The sequence below is a fragment of the Sitophilus oryzae genome, unplaced genomic scaffold (assembly GCF_002938485.1).
Source record: "Sitophilus oryzae breed Bouriz unplaced genomic scaffold, Soryzae_2.0 scaffold_359_pilon_pilon, whole genome shotgun sequence".
NCBI classification, from domain to species: Eukaryota; Metazoa; Arthropoda; class Insecta; order Coleoptera; family Curculionidae; genus Sitophilus; species Sitophilus oryzae.
In genome coordinates this window covers 1259752-1277132 of record NW_022146928.1, presented here as the reverse complement: position 1 = coordinate 1277132, position 17381 = coordinate 1259752, and the positions used below count along the sequence as shown (strand labels likewise).

Sequence of the window (17381 nt, the reverse complement as noted above, 5' to 3'; positions counted from 1 at the left end):
TGGCTTTTTGTACAATAATGCTTTTTTTTTGTTCCTTGAACGGTTGTCGTCTCGGTGCACTCAGTAATAAGGTGTTCTGCTGTTTCTCCATCTTCCCCACAGAATCTGCATTCGCCGTTGTTTCTCAGCTTCAATCTACTAAGGCCTTCGTTGAGGAGACAATGTCCTGTTAGAAACCCCGTGACAACCCGAAGATTGTAGTAGTTTAGACTTTTGCGGCCATCGTTTGAAGAAATTTGGGTTTTCGGGTTATTAGGCCGTCGTCAGTTAGACTTGCTTCCTAACGTTTCGCTAGCACGAGTGGCTAGCATCTTCAGAGGTGTGTTTGCTCCGACTGCTCATCAGTCTAGTGTGAGCAGTCGGAGCAAACAACTCGTACTAGCGAAACGTTAGGAAGCAAGTCTAACTGACGACGGCCTAATAACCCGAAAACCCAAATTTCTTCAAACGATGGCCGCGAAAGCCTAAACTACTACAATCTTCGGGTTGTCACGGGGTTTCTTAAATTTTCTTAATTAGACGCGATGGCCTAATAACCCAAAAAAACAAATTTCTTCAACCCGAAGATTGTTCTTACTTTAACCAAGGAAAATTCTCAAAAAGTTCTCAAAAATGTTTTGAGAACTTTTTGTTCTATTCTTTGGTGAGCGGGCACCCAGAGTAGGAGGATTTTATTTTCTTTGCCTAATTTGTTCAGCTTCTCTAGGCATTCTTAGAATTGATGGTTAGAAACCAACTTAGAATTGATGGTTAGAAATCTACGCATTTTTCGATATCGTATATTCCTGCTTGATGGATGCTGGGTTAGGTCTGATGCCCATTAGTTCGGAGTATTTAGTTTTTGATCCAAATACTCCTATCCTTGTCCCTGCTTTGGTTTTGGAAGCATCAGTATACCACGTTGTGGTATGGCCTTTTAAATGCTGAGCAAACGTTTCTCTCTTCCAGTCCTCTTTATTGCTATTTTTATTTTTGGTAGAAGCAACGGCCTAGCTACGTTGAAACACCGGTTCCCATTAGAACACCGAAGTTAAGCGACGTAAGGCGATACTGGTGGATGGACGGGTGACCGGTTCGAAACTCTGTATCGTGCTGTTGTCCAAGGGAAAAGTGTAAAATCTATTGATACACAGTGCGCCGGTTCGAGGCCGGATGAGATCAGATATCTCGTGAGTAAAGCTTGATTTTCATGCATCCGTTGTCCGACGATACGTTGATACGATATTAATTTTATTGGTAGAATTTAAATACTTTGATTGGTTAGAAAATAACGCAGTTTTTAAATTTATTGCATTTTCATGCCTCCGTTTATTGGATATACGTTGGTGTTATTTTATATTTTCGTTTCCATAACGATTTTGCTATTTTACTTATATTTTTATTATTGTTAGTTTAAATTTGTCAAAAAAGTGTCAAAACGTCCGTTATCATATGCACAGGTCCGTTGATGGGCTGAAGTAAAATATTTACGGATGAAAAGTGGCGCGAAAACGCTATGACCAATCAGAGCACCATCGGACTAACGTACCAACGTATAACGGATGCATGAAAATCAAGCTTAAGAGTTGATTTAGACACATCCTAAGTCAGTAGGCCATTGACCATGATATGACCGAGGACCGCGGTTCGGATTCCGCGTAAACAAAGTAGACCCCGTCCAGATTAGCCCTGGCAGCAAAAAGGAGACGTTAACTGAAATCTTTACTTTTACAAAAAACATTTCAAATTTATGATTTCAATCTAATAACTATTTAGTCAAGATGTTTAATTTATGTCAATGATGACAGGTATTGATAAATTCTATTCCAAATGTCTCGAGAACCATTAATCGTAGCGATTTTTATCAAGGGACCTTTTTTACGTAAAAAACGTCGTAAAAGAATGTTTTTTTACGCAACTGAACTCTTTACTTAACTTTACTTTATTCTTGGTATATCATCCACCGGCAGTTGAAGGAGTGGAATTTTCTTTTTGAGGGTGTTTCAAGCTCTTGATCACTTTCAGTTGGTTTAGATCTCTTTTGTTGATCTCGAAAACAAATGAACTTGTAATTTTGTAGGCAACGAAATTACAACAAGTTGTTGGAGAAGTCTGTTTAGAATTATTAGCATATGAGTTACGAAAGGCGGTGGATATTACGCATATACAGACAGCAATGAAGGCTAGTGAAACGATATTGAAATAACTAAATTGGAAGCCAGTTCTGTCAATATTGCTTTGGAAAAACTACATTTTCACACTTCAGTTTGTATTTATTGTTCAGCCAAAATAAACAGAAATAGAATTACCTTTCCCTTTCACATACCTACTGATCATTTTTACTGAATAAGAGTTAAGGCATTCATTCTTCTTTCAGTAACATTGAATCAGTGAGGTGAAAACTTTTAAAGTTAGGAATATGTTCGTGATTGAGTGAATATGTTATTACCATAAACAGTTTTTAAACTATACCCTTACTATACCTATATGAATGGTGAGGGGAAAAACAGACGATGTCACAAAACTTGCCAAATAGCACGTAAAAGTACAAAAATGTATTACTGTATGGGTTATTATTTGAAGAAGAAATTAAGTTTCATTACGTAAAAATTCCTATAAATTGGTCATTGGTGGTTTATCCTTTCACCCTTCATATCAGTTAGTCTTTAATTTATAAATTTGACCTTGCTGGCTAATTAATGATAAATAATAATAAAAAAAAGACCGATAATTATCTTATCTATTTTGTTTTTTTTCTCTGCCTACATAATCTAATATATATATGCGGATCGCTGCTGTATTATTATGTACACAAAACCTACAAAATATACTTTTCATATACGTATCAAATTCGATATTGCTGATTAGAAATTACGGTAATAAATAAAATTTCCATGCATATATTCGGAAATTTTCCTCTTTTATTATCTCTATACCTCTGTAATGTAGATACGTCCAAATACATGCGCAACACTTCTTTCTTATATATTGTACTTTTTAACATACCAGCCCGATGATGGTTCGACTGCTAGCTTTTTTAGCACTTTCTCAACTCCTACCGACTGCGCCAGTTAGCTTAAGCGGATAGTACAAAGTGATGATAATGGCGAAGGTATTAAGAAGATACATACATTAATATGACGGGCGTGTGCAGGATGCAAAGAATGTATTTCAGAAAAATATTTTAACTTCTACAGGGTGGCTAAACCAAAAATTCAATAATATACAGGGTGTTCCTTTTAAAAAAATCATCTCGATCCACTCACACTTTTTAGAGCCACCCTGTAGAAGTTAAAATATTTTCCTGAAATATATCCTGGTACATACTTTAGGTTTGCGCTTAAACAAAATTCCTAGCTTTTTTATTATAGGAACTACAGATGCTCTACGCACTATTGCCGGACCCTGTACACTAAATTATACTAGGGTCGGCATTTCTGGCCTTGGGTGCCGTTTTCCTGTGTACGAAGAGTACAGTCAATACGCGTGCATTACAGTAACATATATATTGAATAAAGAAAGAAGAGCAAGTATTTTCTCAAGCGATGAAATCTAGCGTCGGATTAGGTGGTTATATTATAAATACTTCGCATTCTCCTCTCTCCAAGATCGATATAGGAATTCACACTTAGACATGTAAACAGAAAAGATAAGGATTCGCATTCTGACAAGGGAGGAATGGGAAAGCAACCGAGTAATGAACACTCAAGAGATAGCAGTCTACACAGATGCTTCCGCAACTTCAGGAGGCACATGTATAGGCATCTTCTCAGAAGGAACTAGACATCCGACGATCTTTAAGGCTATCGGGTGGCTGTAATGTTCTACAAGCAGAGGTTTACGCCATAAAGGACGCGGCTAGTTGTATACGGGAGAAAATTGCTGATAGACCAATAAGGGATGTAGTGATATACTCTGACAGCTTGGGCGCTTTAAGAAGCGTCACCATGCAATCAGTGAGATCGAAAACTGTGATGGAATGCCGAGAAGCACTGTCCTGGCTACGTAAGGGCGGGGCTACTCTGTGCTGGGTGCCATGCTACCATCAGGAAGCAGACAGACTCGCTAAAGGCGGGGCCAGGGGAGAGGCCGTGGCAGATGACCCACCACTTGTGACGATCAACACACTGAAGGAAGCTATAGGAACTGCCATCAAGGCCAAGCAGCAAGAGACGTGGCAACACCATGAGGACTGCGCTACAGCTCGAAGACTATGGCCAGTGGTAGATAGCAAAAAGACAAAACAACTACTAGAGCACAAAAAGGACCTAGTACGCATAATTGTAGGTGTCGTCAATGGAAACTGTCTCATGGGGGTAAACCTCGTGAGATGGAAAGTTACCAACGACGACTACTGCAGAGAATGCAGCGAGGAAGAAGAAACCATAGAGCACCTGCTGTGCCACTGTCCGGCACTGGAATACCGACGCTTTAAAATTTTCGAGGAAGGTTTTTTGGAGGGACTAGAGGAAGCAGCAGAAGCCAACATCAGCGATAACGGGAACTTTGCAAAAAGCTGGAAGTGCTTTAACGCAAAGAAAGAATGAGAGGAAGGTTTTGTACAACAATATAGGAGTATCGCAATGGGCCCAAGGTCTCCGAGTGAGGGATCAAACATGATCCCAAACCCCAGCAACCTAACCTAGACATGTAAACATCGACCCAAGGTTTTGCTTGTCAGTACGGTATATATATATATATATATATTTTCCATTTATAAGTGATAAATTAAAGTCTACTTTTTATGTTTATCAATGTTAGTTTTTGAGTTCGAAATTGAAGTGAAGTGTAATGTTGTGTAATTTTTTTGGGACACTCTATATGTGCCTCTCTATATGTTGAACTCTTGATTAAACTACCTACTTTTAAAACCATAAATTGGATGGGACTGACCATCAAATTATACGTGAACTTCTTTCATTCCCAGTGCCTATGAGCACATCGCTTAATTATACACATTGTATATTCCAATCGTAGCAAGGTCAAGCAAAGAGAGCCAAGCTGTATTCTTGAAACACGAGATTATTTCGATTTTTTTAGCAGCCTGTCGACTGCACAGTGTTTTCAACTATGGTTTTCAAGGATATCTACTCTGTCGACATTTAACAAGAACAACATGAAGATTTTGGGCCCTTGTTAATTTTTAAAATTTTGCAGTGTATTCAATTTTAAACAGTATCTATTGTAATCGCAAAACATTTTCCGATGCACGTCATCAATCATATCGACATTGACACTCAAGTCTATAAACCTGACTAAATAAAATTTTGGCAAACATGTTTAAATTTGTTGTATAATTTAAGATACTGAGCAGCTCTTCATTTTATTTTATAGATCAAATTATTGTAACTGATATTTTATTTAGATTAAAACTGCAAAAATTAGTTTAAACCGAATTTTATTATCACTATGTTGGTCACATTGCGCCATGTTCAGCAATGTTGTCTTTTATTATTTAACAATTATCCTAGTGTCAGTCAATATTTTGTATATCGTGTTGTTGTTGAATCTTTGTGAGTAATTTTCGTTTTTTTTGCCTATTTTCATAATCTTTTTTTAAAAATTGCACTTTTAAGCACAAACAGTTCTTTTAAGAACTAAATTTTCAAGTTTTTGTATTGCATTTCTTGAAATTGTGTGTTGAAAATATGCCGAAGCATTTAAACAGTCGAAGCAAAGAGCTTGTAGTTTCCCTGTTTTTTTTAAACAATTTTGAACGAGAAGGTGACAATAAAGGTCCATTATTACCCTTGACTGCAGTCAGAAAAGTAAATTTTAGTTTTAGTTAGTTTTTATTAAATTCTGCTATTATTAGTTTGTGCATTAAGCTATAAAACAAATAAATCAACTAATCACTAAAATATTAGTTATTAAATTAAAAATAAAACTTTCATCTCATAAATCCATCACAATCTGGCAGTGCTGTCTCCATCGCTTGTCACTCCAAGTTGATCACATGCATCGGAAATTGTTTTGCAATTACCATATATTATGTTCCAGGAACAGGAACTCTGGTTTTATTGCAATTTTTTACTGTAAGAAATTATCAAAAGCAGCAGATGGTGATAAATAACTTGAGGAAAAATCTGAAAATGGCCATAAGTCGAACACAGCTGTACCATCCTTTTCTTTTTACGGAACTTTTGATCCCCCCCCCCCCTTAACTTTTTTTAGTAGATAAAGCAAAAATATTAATTTTTACTAATCAAGATGACATACTAAAGCTGGCTATATTACCAATAGATTTAGTAATTATAGCACATAGTTTATGGATTATCGCATGTCAAATTTATTTAATTTGGGCAGTGACTCACTGGCGGATCATCAAAATTTTAAGGTACTTCTAGAAGTTTCACTAACTTAAAATTTGGAATTTTTGGTAGCTTTAAGCCTATAACCGAAGGAAAGAAAAGAAATCTTGAAATATATTTATGCATTAAGAATTAGATGTCTAGCCACTGCCGGTAACTGGGTTTCCAGTCGCCAAAAAGGTATACAGATATAATTAGTTGATAATAATCAACAATAATTCAAAGCTTATGAATTTCGCCCAGTCAAACTTCTTTAATATTATTTTGAAATAATGTAGTGGATTTGCATCCTTATGTTATACATGCATAGCGGGTGTTGCATGGTCGAGCGGGACATAGGAAATCTCATGTAAATTTTAATGGGGTCAATTATTGACTTCCCTAATTATTTTAGAGAATAATTCTATTTAGGTTTATTGAAGAGCACTAAAACCCACATTCAAAAGAATAACTTTAGATATTTTTGATTAGCCCGTTTACGAGTTATCGCCGATTTCTTTTATTTCTCCTTTCTTATGGCCCTGTATTTACTTATGAGCACCAGTCAAGGTAAAATAAAACTGTCAAATGAAGTTGTCATTTCAGAAATTTATCTATTTAGTGCTTTATTATTATTATTAAAAACTCATACCTACATCGAAAATATTAGCCATGAATTACACTACCGAAGAAGAAGTATTGATGATTAAATGGTATTATCAAGGAAATAGTTAAATGAAAATAGGAATTTTAAATGCAGAATATTGTTTGGAACTACTCGAAAATCATATTTTACCTGCTTTACATGATGCCGCTAGGGAAAATCAGGAAGTTTGATACCAAACGGATGGCTGCCCGGCACATAGTACCCTGGCTGTTCGGGAATATTTAGACAATAGTTTTAACGGAAACGTTATTGGCCTAAATCATACAGTAAATTGGCCAGCAAGGTCTCCTGATATTTTGCCAAATGATTTCTTTCTCTGGGGCCATTTAAAAAACAGGATATACAAGGATAAAAAAATACCCAAATCTAGACGAGTTAAAAAATGCTATTTCTGCCGAATGCAATAGAATTTCAGTTTACCAACTAGCGAATGTAAGAAGAGGATTTTATGATCGACTGGGTTATTGTCTAGCAGTCGATGGAGGAATATTTGAACATCTTCTTAAATCCTAAAGTTCTAACAATTTAATAGTACCTAAATTAATAAGTTATTGAATATTGTAATAATACTGTAATTAACCTTGTAATTGATTATTTTATTTTACTTTAATTCATATTAATTTGTATTTATAAATACATCTTTAAGATTTCCGATGTAGGAATGAGTTTTCAATAATAATAAAGCACTAAATCGGTAAATTTCTGAAATGACAACTTCGTTTGACAGTTATCTTTTGCCTTGACTGGTGCTCATAAGTAAATACAGGGCCATAAGAAAGGGGAAATATTTAAAAAGAAATCGGCGATAACTCGTAAACGAGCTAATACAAAATATCTAAAGTTATTCTTTTGAATGTGGGTTTTAGTGCTCTTCAATAAACCTAAATAGAATTATTCTCTAAAATAATTAGGGAAGCCAATAATTGACCCCATTAAAATTTACATGGGATTTCCTATGTCCCGTCCGACGATGCAACACCCGGTATATCAAATGGCGTTTGCAGGTTTAGGACTAGGAAATAAACAACCTTTTATTTTTTGGTCCTAAACCTTCGAATGCGAAGAAAAAATAGGAGAATGACCTACAAAAAGAAATAAGATTCCATTTCAAGAACAATTACAGAATGTAAAAAATTAATGAAGTCTGGCACCGCAATTCTTCGACTACAAAAAGTTGTGAGATCTCATGCAAAACCAAGTCAGTTTGTTTTATTTACTTTCTATGGAAGCACCTAGTAGTAAACCTTTTAGTAAAATTGTTAGTATGAATTTCAATTCATGTAAGGCTCATCAATAAAATTCATAGGCCCAGAACCCTTCTGCGCGTTGCAAAAGCAGTCACAAGAATGGCCACGGCACGATGGGTGGCTAACAAATCTCTAGAATGGTGGAGAAACTCATCAGGGCAGAGACAGGCGAAAAAGGTCATATTAGAACATGAACAACTGATAAGCAAGGGCAGATATGGACTGGAGAATGTAACCTTTGTAAAAAGGGTCGGAAGAGGACTACAATATATTATATATTATCTGAGAAGGTGGCAGTGTATCAGGCCGATAGCCTCTAGGAATCGAATCTAATCTAGAATGAATATTAGACATCTTTGTTTCTGTAAAAATTATAATGATTTGGCAATTTCACGGCACAATAGAGGGTGCGTCTTAAAAGTGGCTCACCCCGATAACTAGAGATTTGGTATGTTATTATATATAATATGACATAAATTAGGATTGATTGACACATCCAGTTTAACAGGGAATAACTTCAACTTTTGATTTTTAAATGACACCTTTGGTATTTTTTTACTTTATTTTTAATAGAATGGCATGTCATATGTCAGCTTTTGACACTTTCACATATGGTTTATTTGAAATTGTAATATGCAGTTTATTACGACAATTTCACTCGAAATACCAAGTGTGTGGTGCCAAATTATTCGCAAAAAAATGCTTTTTCCAAATATGCTAATGAGCCTCCCTTGTTTCATTTGATTTTCTATCGAATAAAGTAGAAATATACCGAGGGTACCATTTAAAAATCAAAAGTTGTAGTCAATTCCGGTGAAACAGTAAGTGACCAAAACAATTTAATACGTCAATTAATGTCTACTAATTTATGTCATGTTTACTAATTTATGTCACTAGCATACCAAATATAGTTTTTTATCCGAAAAAAATAAATAAAAAAGTTATAGGAGTGAGCCACTTTCGAGACGCACCCGCTATAGTCAATATACTATTTTATGAAAACTTTTACGACACAATCTATTAATTATTAATGTATTTTTTTACATGACTATGCATGGTCACAAACTATCAATTTATTAGTCCACTGTAATTTAGCTAATGTATTTTAGCTCTTTAATTATTATTAATTTTTATATTAAGTACTGAGAGTAGTGGAGAACACTTTAGACAAAAAACTACATTTTTTTCGTACCTCGTACATCTTTAGGAAACAAGAGATATTTTTAACGTATTTATTTTTTCTCAAAACAAAACTTTCTCAACGATATCGTTTAACCAAGCAAGATTATTTGTATGTGGTTTAATCTCTTGTTATTTGTTATGAACCCACCATAAGTATGTTATTCTTTAACTATCTTTGTTATTGCTTTGGAAATAATGACCTTTTCCTGCAATATTCACGATTGAATGGTAAATTTGATATAATACTTAATAATTTAGATTGCAAAATGTCGAACTCACACAATTTTCACTGAGAATTTATTTCTGTTTTTTAAAAAAATCGAATTAACAGTCGTTAACTAATTTTTATAAACATGCCACCCATCACAAGATAAATTGTGAGTATTGAGTAGAATTAATCAAAAACTCTAGTTGAAATAATGTTGAGATACTAACTCTACTGTGATATAATAAGGTAAAGGAAAAAACCGTTTCACTATTAAACAGCCGCTACACTATTCCCGAAATGTTTTACGAAATATTTCTGGAAATATTCGAAATAGATGAGATATCAAGAGAGATGTAATTAACGAAATATCATCGTAACAACAGCTGTTTTAGAAACGTCTCGGTTTACTTATTTTACTGAGATGTATGAAAAAAATCCTTTGCCTCCGGTACAGATACCGCCACGTTTTGAAAATAGCTCAAAACAAAGCAAAATTGAACAAGGCAACAAAAAATGCCAAAAAAAATCCCCCCTCGCCCTCCTCACGAGTAGTTTTCTGGTGCTTTTAAGAATCGAAAGTAGGTCGAGGCAAACCGAAGTGGGTCAAGACAACTGGAAATAAATCGAAATGTGTTCCAAGTTGGGCGACGAAATGCGACCTTGACATGTTTCGAATTGTTTCTGGCATAGTGTGTACACTGTTTTAGACTACCTGTTTAAAAAAGTCTTATGTGTATCTCGCCACACGCTTTTAGAACAATGCTGCGTTAATCCAGCGGAGACTAGCTTGTCAGCAGTGATTTTTGCCCTCATGTTATGTTCATTATAATCAAAGAAGCGATTGCCATACATTATTAACCTCTACAGATGCCTGAGCAATACATTTATTTATATTAGACTATATTAATAAAGCCTCCTTTATTTTTCATTTAGAGGCTATCGTATAATAATTTTTGCATTGTTAAAATCTACTCTCTGCCCTGTGTCCCATGAATGCTGACAAAGATTTGTGAAAATCGCCCTTTCTTAAATAATCTTTATGTTCTCTAATTGGAACATTTTAGGGTCTAGATATTTCACCTATATAAAATTTATTACATGCACATGGTATTTTGTATATTACAATTTTTTGTTTGTTGTTCAGTGTTCATTGGTTTAATGTGGGTTAAAATGAATCTAATTAGTTTTTAGTTTTAGTTAGTTTAAATAAATACATACATACACTCAGTTGTTCACGCAATTATATGGTAGCACTAAGTAATTTGGCGTGAGCTAAAGCTGAAATTTGGCGTGAGCTAAAGTCAATTTACCGAAGAAAAATAAAAGAAAGCAGTTACAAAAATATACTATTTTTATTAGTTTTTAGTTTTAGTGGCGCAGTAAATATTTATCAGATATTTTCTTTGTAATGAACCCACCACACACCACAAAGATATAGATAATGCTATAGGATATATATTATAGTAATCGCAAAACATTTTCGGATGCACCTCATCAATCATATCGACATTGACACTAAAGTCTATAAACCTGACTAAATGAAATTTTGGCAAAAATGTTTAAATTTGTTGTATAATTTAAGATACCGAGCAGCTCTTCATTTTCCTTTATAGAGCTAATGATTGTAACGGATATTTTATTTGGATTAAAGCTGCAATTTTAGTTTAAACCGAATTTTATTATCGCTATGCGTTGGTCACATTGCGCAGTGTTCAGCAATGTTGTCCTTTATTATTTGACAATAATTACCCTAGTGCATCCCTAGTGTCAGTCATTATTTTGTATAATATCGTGTTGTTATTGAATCTTTGTGAGAAATTATCGTTTTTTTTTGCCTATTTTCATAATATTTTTTTAAAAGTTGCACTTTTAAGCACAAATAGTTTTTTAAGAACTAAATTTTCGAGTTTTTGTATTGCATTTCTTAAAATTGTGTGTCGAAAATATGCCGAAGCCTATGAACAGTCGAGGCAAAGAGCCTGTATCTTCTCTGTTTTTTAAAAACTATTTTGAACGAGAATGTGACAAATAATTACCCTTGACTGCAATCAGAAAGGTAAGTTTGATTGATAAGCACATTATACCACTTTAAAAGTTAGTTTTTATTAAATTCTGTTATTATTAGTTTATGCATTAATAGTCTAAACCCTCTTACTTAAATAATAATATTAATAAAATTAATTTTATATTAAAATTCATTAATTATTATTATTTATTTATTATTATTTAATTTTTTTTATTAAAATATTATTTATATTTCTTGAATTAAAATTGAATGAATTGGATTGCAAATAATTTTCTAACATTTGCTCGGTTTTTCCTGTAAGGTAATATGTAATAATTTACCCATAACAGTATTTATACCATACCATATATGACCATGAAAAATAAAATTTTGTATAATGGTTTCACCTTTGCTCTCTGTAAACAGTGACAGCTCATAATAGATTGACTATTTTTGTGAAACACAAAATAGGATAAAGTTATTTTGTTTCGCAAAATGTAAGCTGGTTTTTTCTAATTAAGTTGCTAAGCCAAATTTAAGCTGGGTTGTAACGTCATATTGTTTGCTCTTTTAAAATGTTAAGGAAGAACATTTTTTTTTAGTTCAATTCTTCGGAGAGGGTGATAATAGTTATCGGAAAATGTGACACTTTAACAACCGCAAAAAATATAACGTTAATCAAAATTAATAATAACCATCCATCAAAGAATGAAATTGAAATTATATTACCATAGAAACGCTCGTTGATTTTTAGGATTTTTTATATGAAAAAATTTAACCATATTTTCATGTTTTTTTTAATTATGTATTATTTATTTTTATTATATTTTTCTCTTTAAAACTTTATGGAAATTTATATATGGAAAGTATAAACAGGATTAACCGTTTTAGAACAAGCAAAATGTAGAATGTAGAAGGTTTAGAAGGGGATTTAATCACCGCGACCTTACAGATCTATTGTGTGTTCCCCTTTCTTGAGTTATAACGAGTTATAACTCATCATACAGCCTCAGGGCTTTAACAAAAGCCAGTATCTGAGACGGCTCTACATAGGCCAACTCTCCATCTTCGACATCAGCCGTACCAAAGTTCATGGCACGAATAGTCGTCGTCTCGGCGCACTCAGTGATAAGGTGTTCTGGTGTTTCCCCATTTTCCCCACAGAATCTGCATTCGCCGTTGTTTCTCAGCTTCAGCCTACTGAGGTGTTCGTTGAGGAGACAGTGTCCTGTTAGAAACCCCGTAACAATCCGAAGATTGTTTTTACTTAGATCAAGGAAAATTTGATTTTTCCCGGTCGTAAGTTCTGAGGAACTTTTTAGAGTGTCTTAGACCGTTAGAAGACACCCATTCCAAGTTACGAATGAAGTCTTTCAGTTTCTTTTCTTCAGTTCCGCTTTCAGTTGTTCGCTCCTTTTCTAGCTAGATCATTTGCTTTTTCATTGCCTTCTATCCCTTGGTGGGCAGGCGCCCAGAATAGGAGGACTTAATGTTTTTTGCCTAATTTGTTGAGCTTCTCTAGGCATTCTTTGACCAACTTCGAATTGATGGTTACTGAGTTCATCGCGTTTACTGCTGCTTGACTATTGGATAGGATGGCAATTTCATGTTTTCCTTTCCTTCTCATAATGTATACTGTGTTTTAGTTAAAGAAAGATAAAAAAGAGCGTATAAAGTAAAAAGAAAGACGTCTAGTTGGCTTCGATTTTTTTTTGATCGTATGGTACTTTATATCAATAATTATTATCACATTTAACAGCGTATGCCATTTTTGGTAATACGTTCTTAACTAAAGCGTGTTGAAATAAAATACAAAAAAGTCATAGGGGAATAAGTTCTAATTAAGTGCTTGATGATATTTTTATGTTACACTAACATTTACGTACGTTACGTACGTTTCGAGCATGAAAACTAGAGTGTCGAATATAGATTTTCATAAGCAAAATGTATAACCTCATTTACCTCATTAACAAGAGCCTATAGGAAGAGCATTTAAATAAAGGCAAGATGCAGAAGGCCATGCAAGATGCAGGTACAAAAGTTATTTAATAATTTAATTATTTAATATTATCTAATTATTATTGTGGTTATAACTATCGGAACTACAAATTCATTACAGTAAACAAAACAATAAAAAAGTCATTTTAATTTTTTGCTATTTTTAGGTTTTAAAATTTAATATGATAAAACAATAACAAATATATAATTTAAAAAAAATATATTTTATCTCCGGATACTGCAATATTGTAGAGTAGTAGCCTTATATCATAAAACTTTTTATTTAAAATAAAATATTATTAAGACATATTATAATTAAAATGCATATATTCTGATTAAAGCCACATTCTGATTAAAACCACAAAAGAAATGGATAACAATATCTGAAAAATTATATCGCAAAACCGTGACTACGTCAGTGCTGTCAATTATTTAAGGAATTGAAATATTTCAAGGATGAGATAAACGAACTCAATGATGATTAAAAGCAGTCGAATTTAAACTTTGCCATATAACATATGTATGTTCAAAATAGCGCGGCGCGTATATGGGTGTTTCGTATTCAAAAGTCAATGTCAAGTTCGGGCATCAGAACGATGTAAATATCTAAATCACAAGATGAAAAATATTTATCAATGTATGTTATGTGAGTTGTTGCTTGAAGCCGATGATTTCTTAGAGAGATTAGATTATAAATGCTGCTTATAAGTAATTACCTATTACTTACTAAATAAGTGTAAATTTACGTATTTTAAAAAAGCTTAGTAAGATATCGTACTTAAATTTATAGATAAATTTAAAAATTTATTTAAAGTAGTAGTTATCAATACTTAAGCCTCGTCTACACTAAGATTTCCGGAGTTGTTTTTTTGGAACTGGGATTCCCCATTTTTTTCAGTACTTTCGTTACTAACTAACTTTTGTTCAGTAGTGGTGCAGTTCAGCAGTTAGAAAGCAAAGAATGGTTTCCCATAGAATCTATAAAAAATGGAAATTTTTAAATCTAAGTCATGAGGAAATTAACATGAAACAAAGAAAAAAATATGGGTAACTTAAAATTCACATCAAACAACCACCAATTTAACTAAACTTGAGAAAAAAAAACTACACTTTTAAATTAAAAATGCAGATATCTATTAAAACATAACATAAAATATACATAAACAACATTATACTAAATAATAAAATAATATGTTTAAACTTCAATAATTACTAATAAACCTGTGTAATAAACATTATAGGAACTTCAAAAGAGAAAAGAAACAAGAACAATAAGAAATAGCATCATTTCTTATTAGAAGGGTTTGATTTGTTTTTAAAAAGATTTTCTCACCTAACAAAATTTTTAATTATTATTAAGGAGTCCTGAATGAACCGGAAGTTAATTTAGAAGCAAGGGGATTTAATTGCCAGTTAAAAGTATCAAATAAAACCATTGAATAAAGAAGGAGCATATCAAAAACCTAGGTGAAGCAAGATGGGGACCTTAATTTTATAAAAATATAGTATAGGTTAGACTCAATCATATGGTAATCGCAAAAACAATTTCCGATGCATATGCTCAACTTTGAGTGACAAGTGATGGCTACAGCGCTGCCAGATTGTAATGGATTTATGGGATGAATCTTAATGTCATTGGAATACAATATATTTATTATATCATTTTTTAAAGATTTCATACGTTTTATTTTTAATTTAACTTTTTTTTTCATGATTAACTCGGTAGGTTTGGTTTCTTGACCAGAACTGCTCTAGTTCAGGGGCTTCTAAATATTAAGCACTTTTCGGACAATTCTCACTGTTCCCAATATGGCTGCTTTTAAGCACTCGTTGGTAAGCTTTGGGTTTAATTTCAATAATTCCGTGTTCCTTGTAAAATCTTTATGAATAAGTCCATTGGCAGAGATTACAAAAGGTAAAACCATGGCTTTATTGAGCTGGTATACTCTTTTTAATCCATATGTAAGATCTTGATACTTCTGTATTTTTTCTGTTGCAGTTTTTTGAAGATTCTGGTCTAATGGTACGGCTATATCAATTATAAAGCATTCTTTCTTGTATTTGTTTCCAGAGTAATTTAACAATTAATATTTTAGTAATTAATTGATTTGTTTTATAGCTTATTTTACTTATTACATATTGGCGAAAACTAGTCCATTATGAATATTATTCCAAGCGTTATTATAGGTCATTTATTTATTTATTGATGTACAACTTACCACACCAGAAGTGGTAATAACAAGTAAGAAGATGCCATTAATGCACAAACTAATAATCACAAAATTTACTAAAAACTAAAGTAGAAATAACTTTGATAGTGGTATAATGTGCTTACCAATCAAACTCACTTCTCTGGCTGCAATCAAGGGTAATAAAGTACCTTTATTGTCACGTTCTTGTTCAAATTAGTTTATCAGGGAATCTACAAGCTCTTTGCTTCGACTGTTTAAATGCTTCGACATATTTTTAACATATGCACAATTTCAAGAAATGCAGTACAAAAACTGGAAAATTTAGTTCTTAAAAGAACTGTTTGTGCTTAAAAGTACAATTAAAAAAAAAGATTATGAAAATAGGCGAAGAATTACTCACAAAGATTCACCAACAACACGATATACAAAATAATGCCACTGCCACTGAGATCACACCTACAAAAGATGGGACTGGTGGAAGACGCCGAATGCCGACTTTGTATGGACGATGACGAAACAATGAAGCACGTTATGTGTACCTGCCCCGCTGCGTTGGGGGCAGGACCAGGTTTGAAGAGTTTGGCAAGCCCACGCTAGACCTATCAGACCTAGGAGACATGTCACCCTCGGACATAACGGCCTATAAGGCTGGGTCTTGAGGGTGAACTTTAATGCTCTTTTTCTATTAAAGAGCTTGTAGAAACTGAGCCACAATAGGACCCACTCCTATTCAATACAATACAATAATCCTTGGAAAACTGGAAATTTTACCTGCGGATTTAGGTCACTTTTTGACCCATGGAGAAGGCCCACTGATCTTAACAATCATAGCATTGTATTTAGTGAAGTTGAAAAGAAAAACAGGGAAGAATACTACAAAATCTTATATATAGTTAAGATTTAACTTGTAAACATGCAAAGCTAATTGTGAAAGTAGTATCGTTTGGTAAAACAATTAAATATCTCTAAATAATTCTGTAAAATTATATTATTTTTTGAAACTATACAAAATTATTAGATTTATATAAAGGCATATTTTATTCAGTATAGGGAAAGCGACAGTGTTTTGTTGTACACCAAAAAAACGTTCTGTGTAGACAGAGCTTTATATTAAAAAAGTAAGATTACAATGCCTACATATTTTCTAATGATACGAAAAGTGCAGTCAAAGATTAAAAAATACCACCAACGATGATGAAAGTGAAGCTAATATCAAATGTACTTCATGAAGCAATATAGGTAATTTTACTTTTTTTTATTTTTTAAAGGACGATTATGAGTAAATTGTTAATTGATTACTTTGTTACTTGAAAATGGTTAATCCGATAAGAAAAATTTGCTAGTTAAATTTAAAATGATTATGGAAGTTGGATTTAAATTTACTATTATTATTAAATATTAGACCCAATTTTCATTATTTTTGGGGTGTTTCAAAAAGCATGTGCCATCTCTTGTGGGGAGATTGCAAGAGACATAATAAATAAGATCCCATCAAAAACATAGAATGTAAAAAAATGCTAAGTTTGGCAACACAATTCCTCCGGTATAAAAAGTTATGAGATGTAAAACCAAGTCAGTTTATTTTATTTAGTCTCTCTTTAAGCACCTATGCA

General features: G+C 33.1%; 1 protein-coding gene across 2 annotated transcripts in view; it reads left to right on the top strand.

Annotated features, from left to right (window-relative positions):
* Positions 1-17381, top strand: part of LOC115885044 (facilitated trehalose transporter Tret1-like) — a 91090-nt gene that overhangs the window by 21648 nt on the left and 52061 nt on the right. The window contains exon 1 of one of the 2 annotated variants that reach the window (XM_030903793.1): positions 14189-14213. The exons of the other annotated variant lie outside the window; for it this stretch is intronic. The gene's annotated coding sequence lies outside the window, so the exon portion shown is untranslated. Of the gene's footprint in view, positions 1-14188; positions 14214-17381 lie in introns of those variants that run through there. 2 annotated transcript variants of the gene reach the window in all.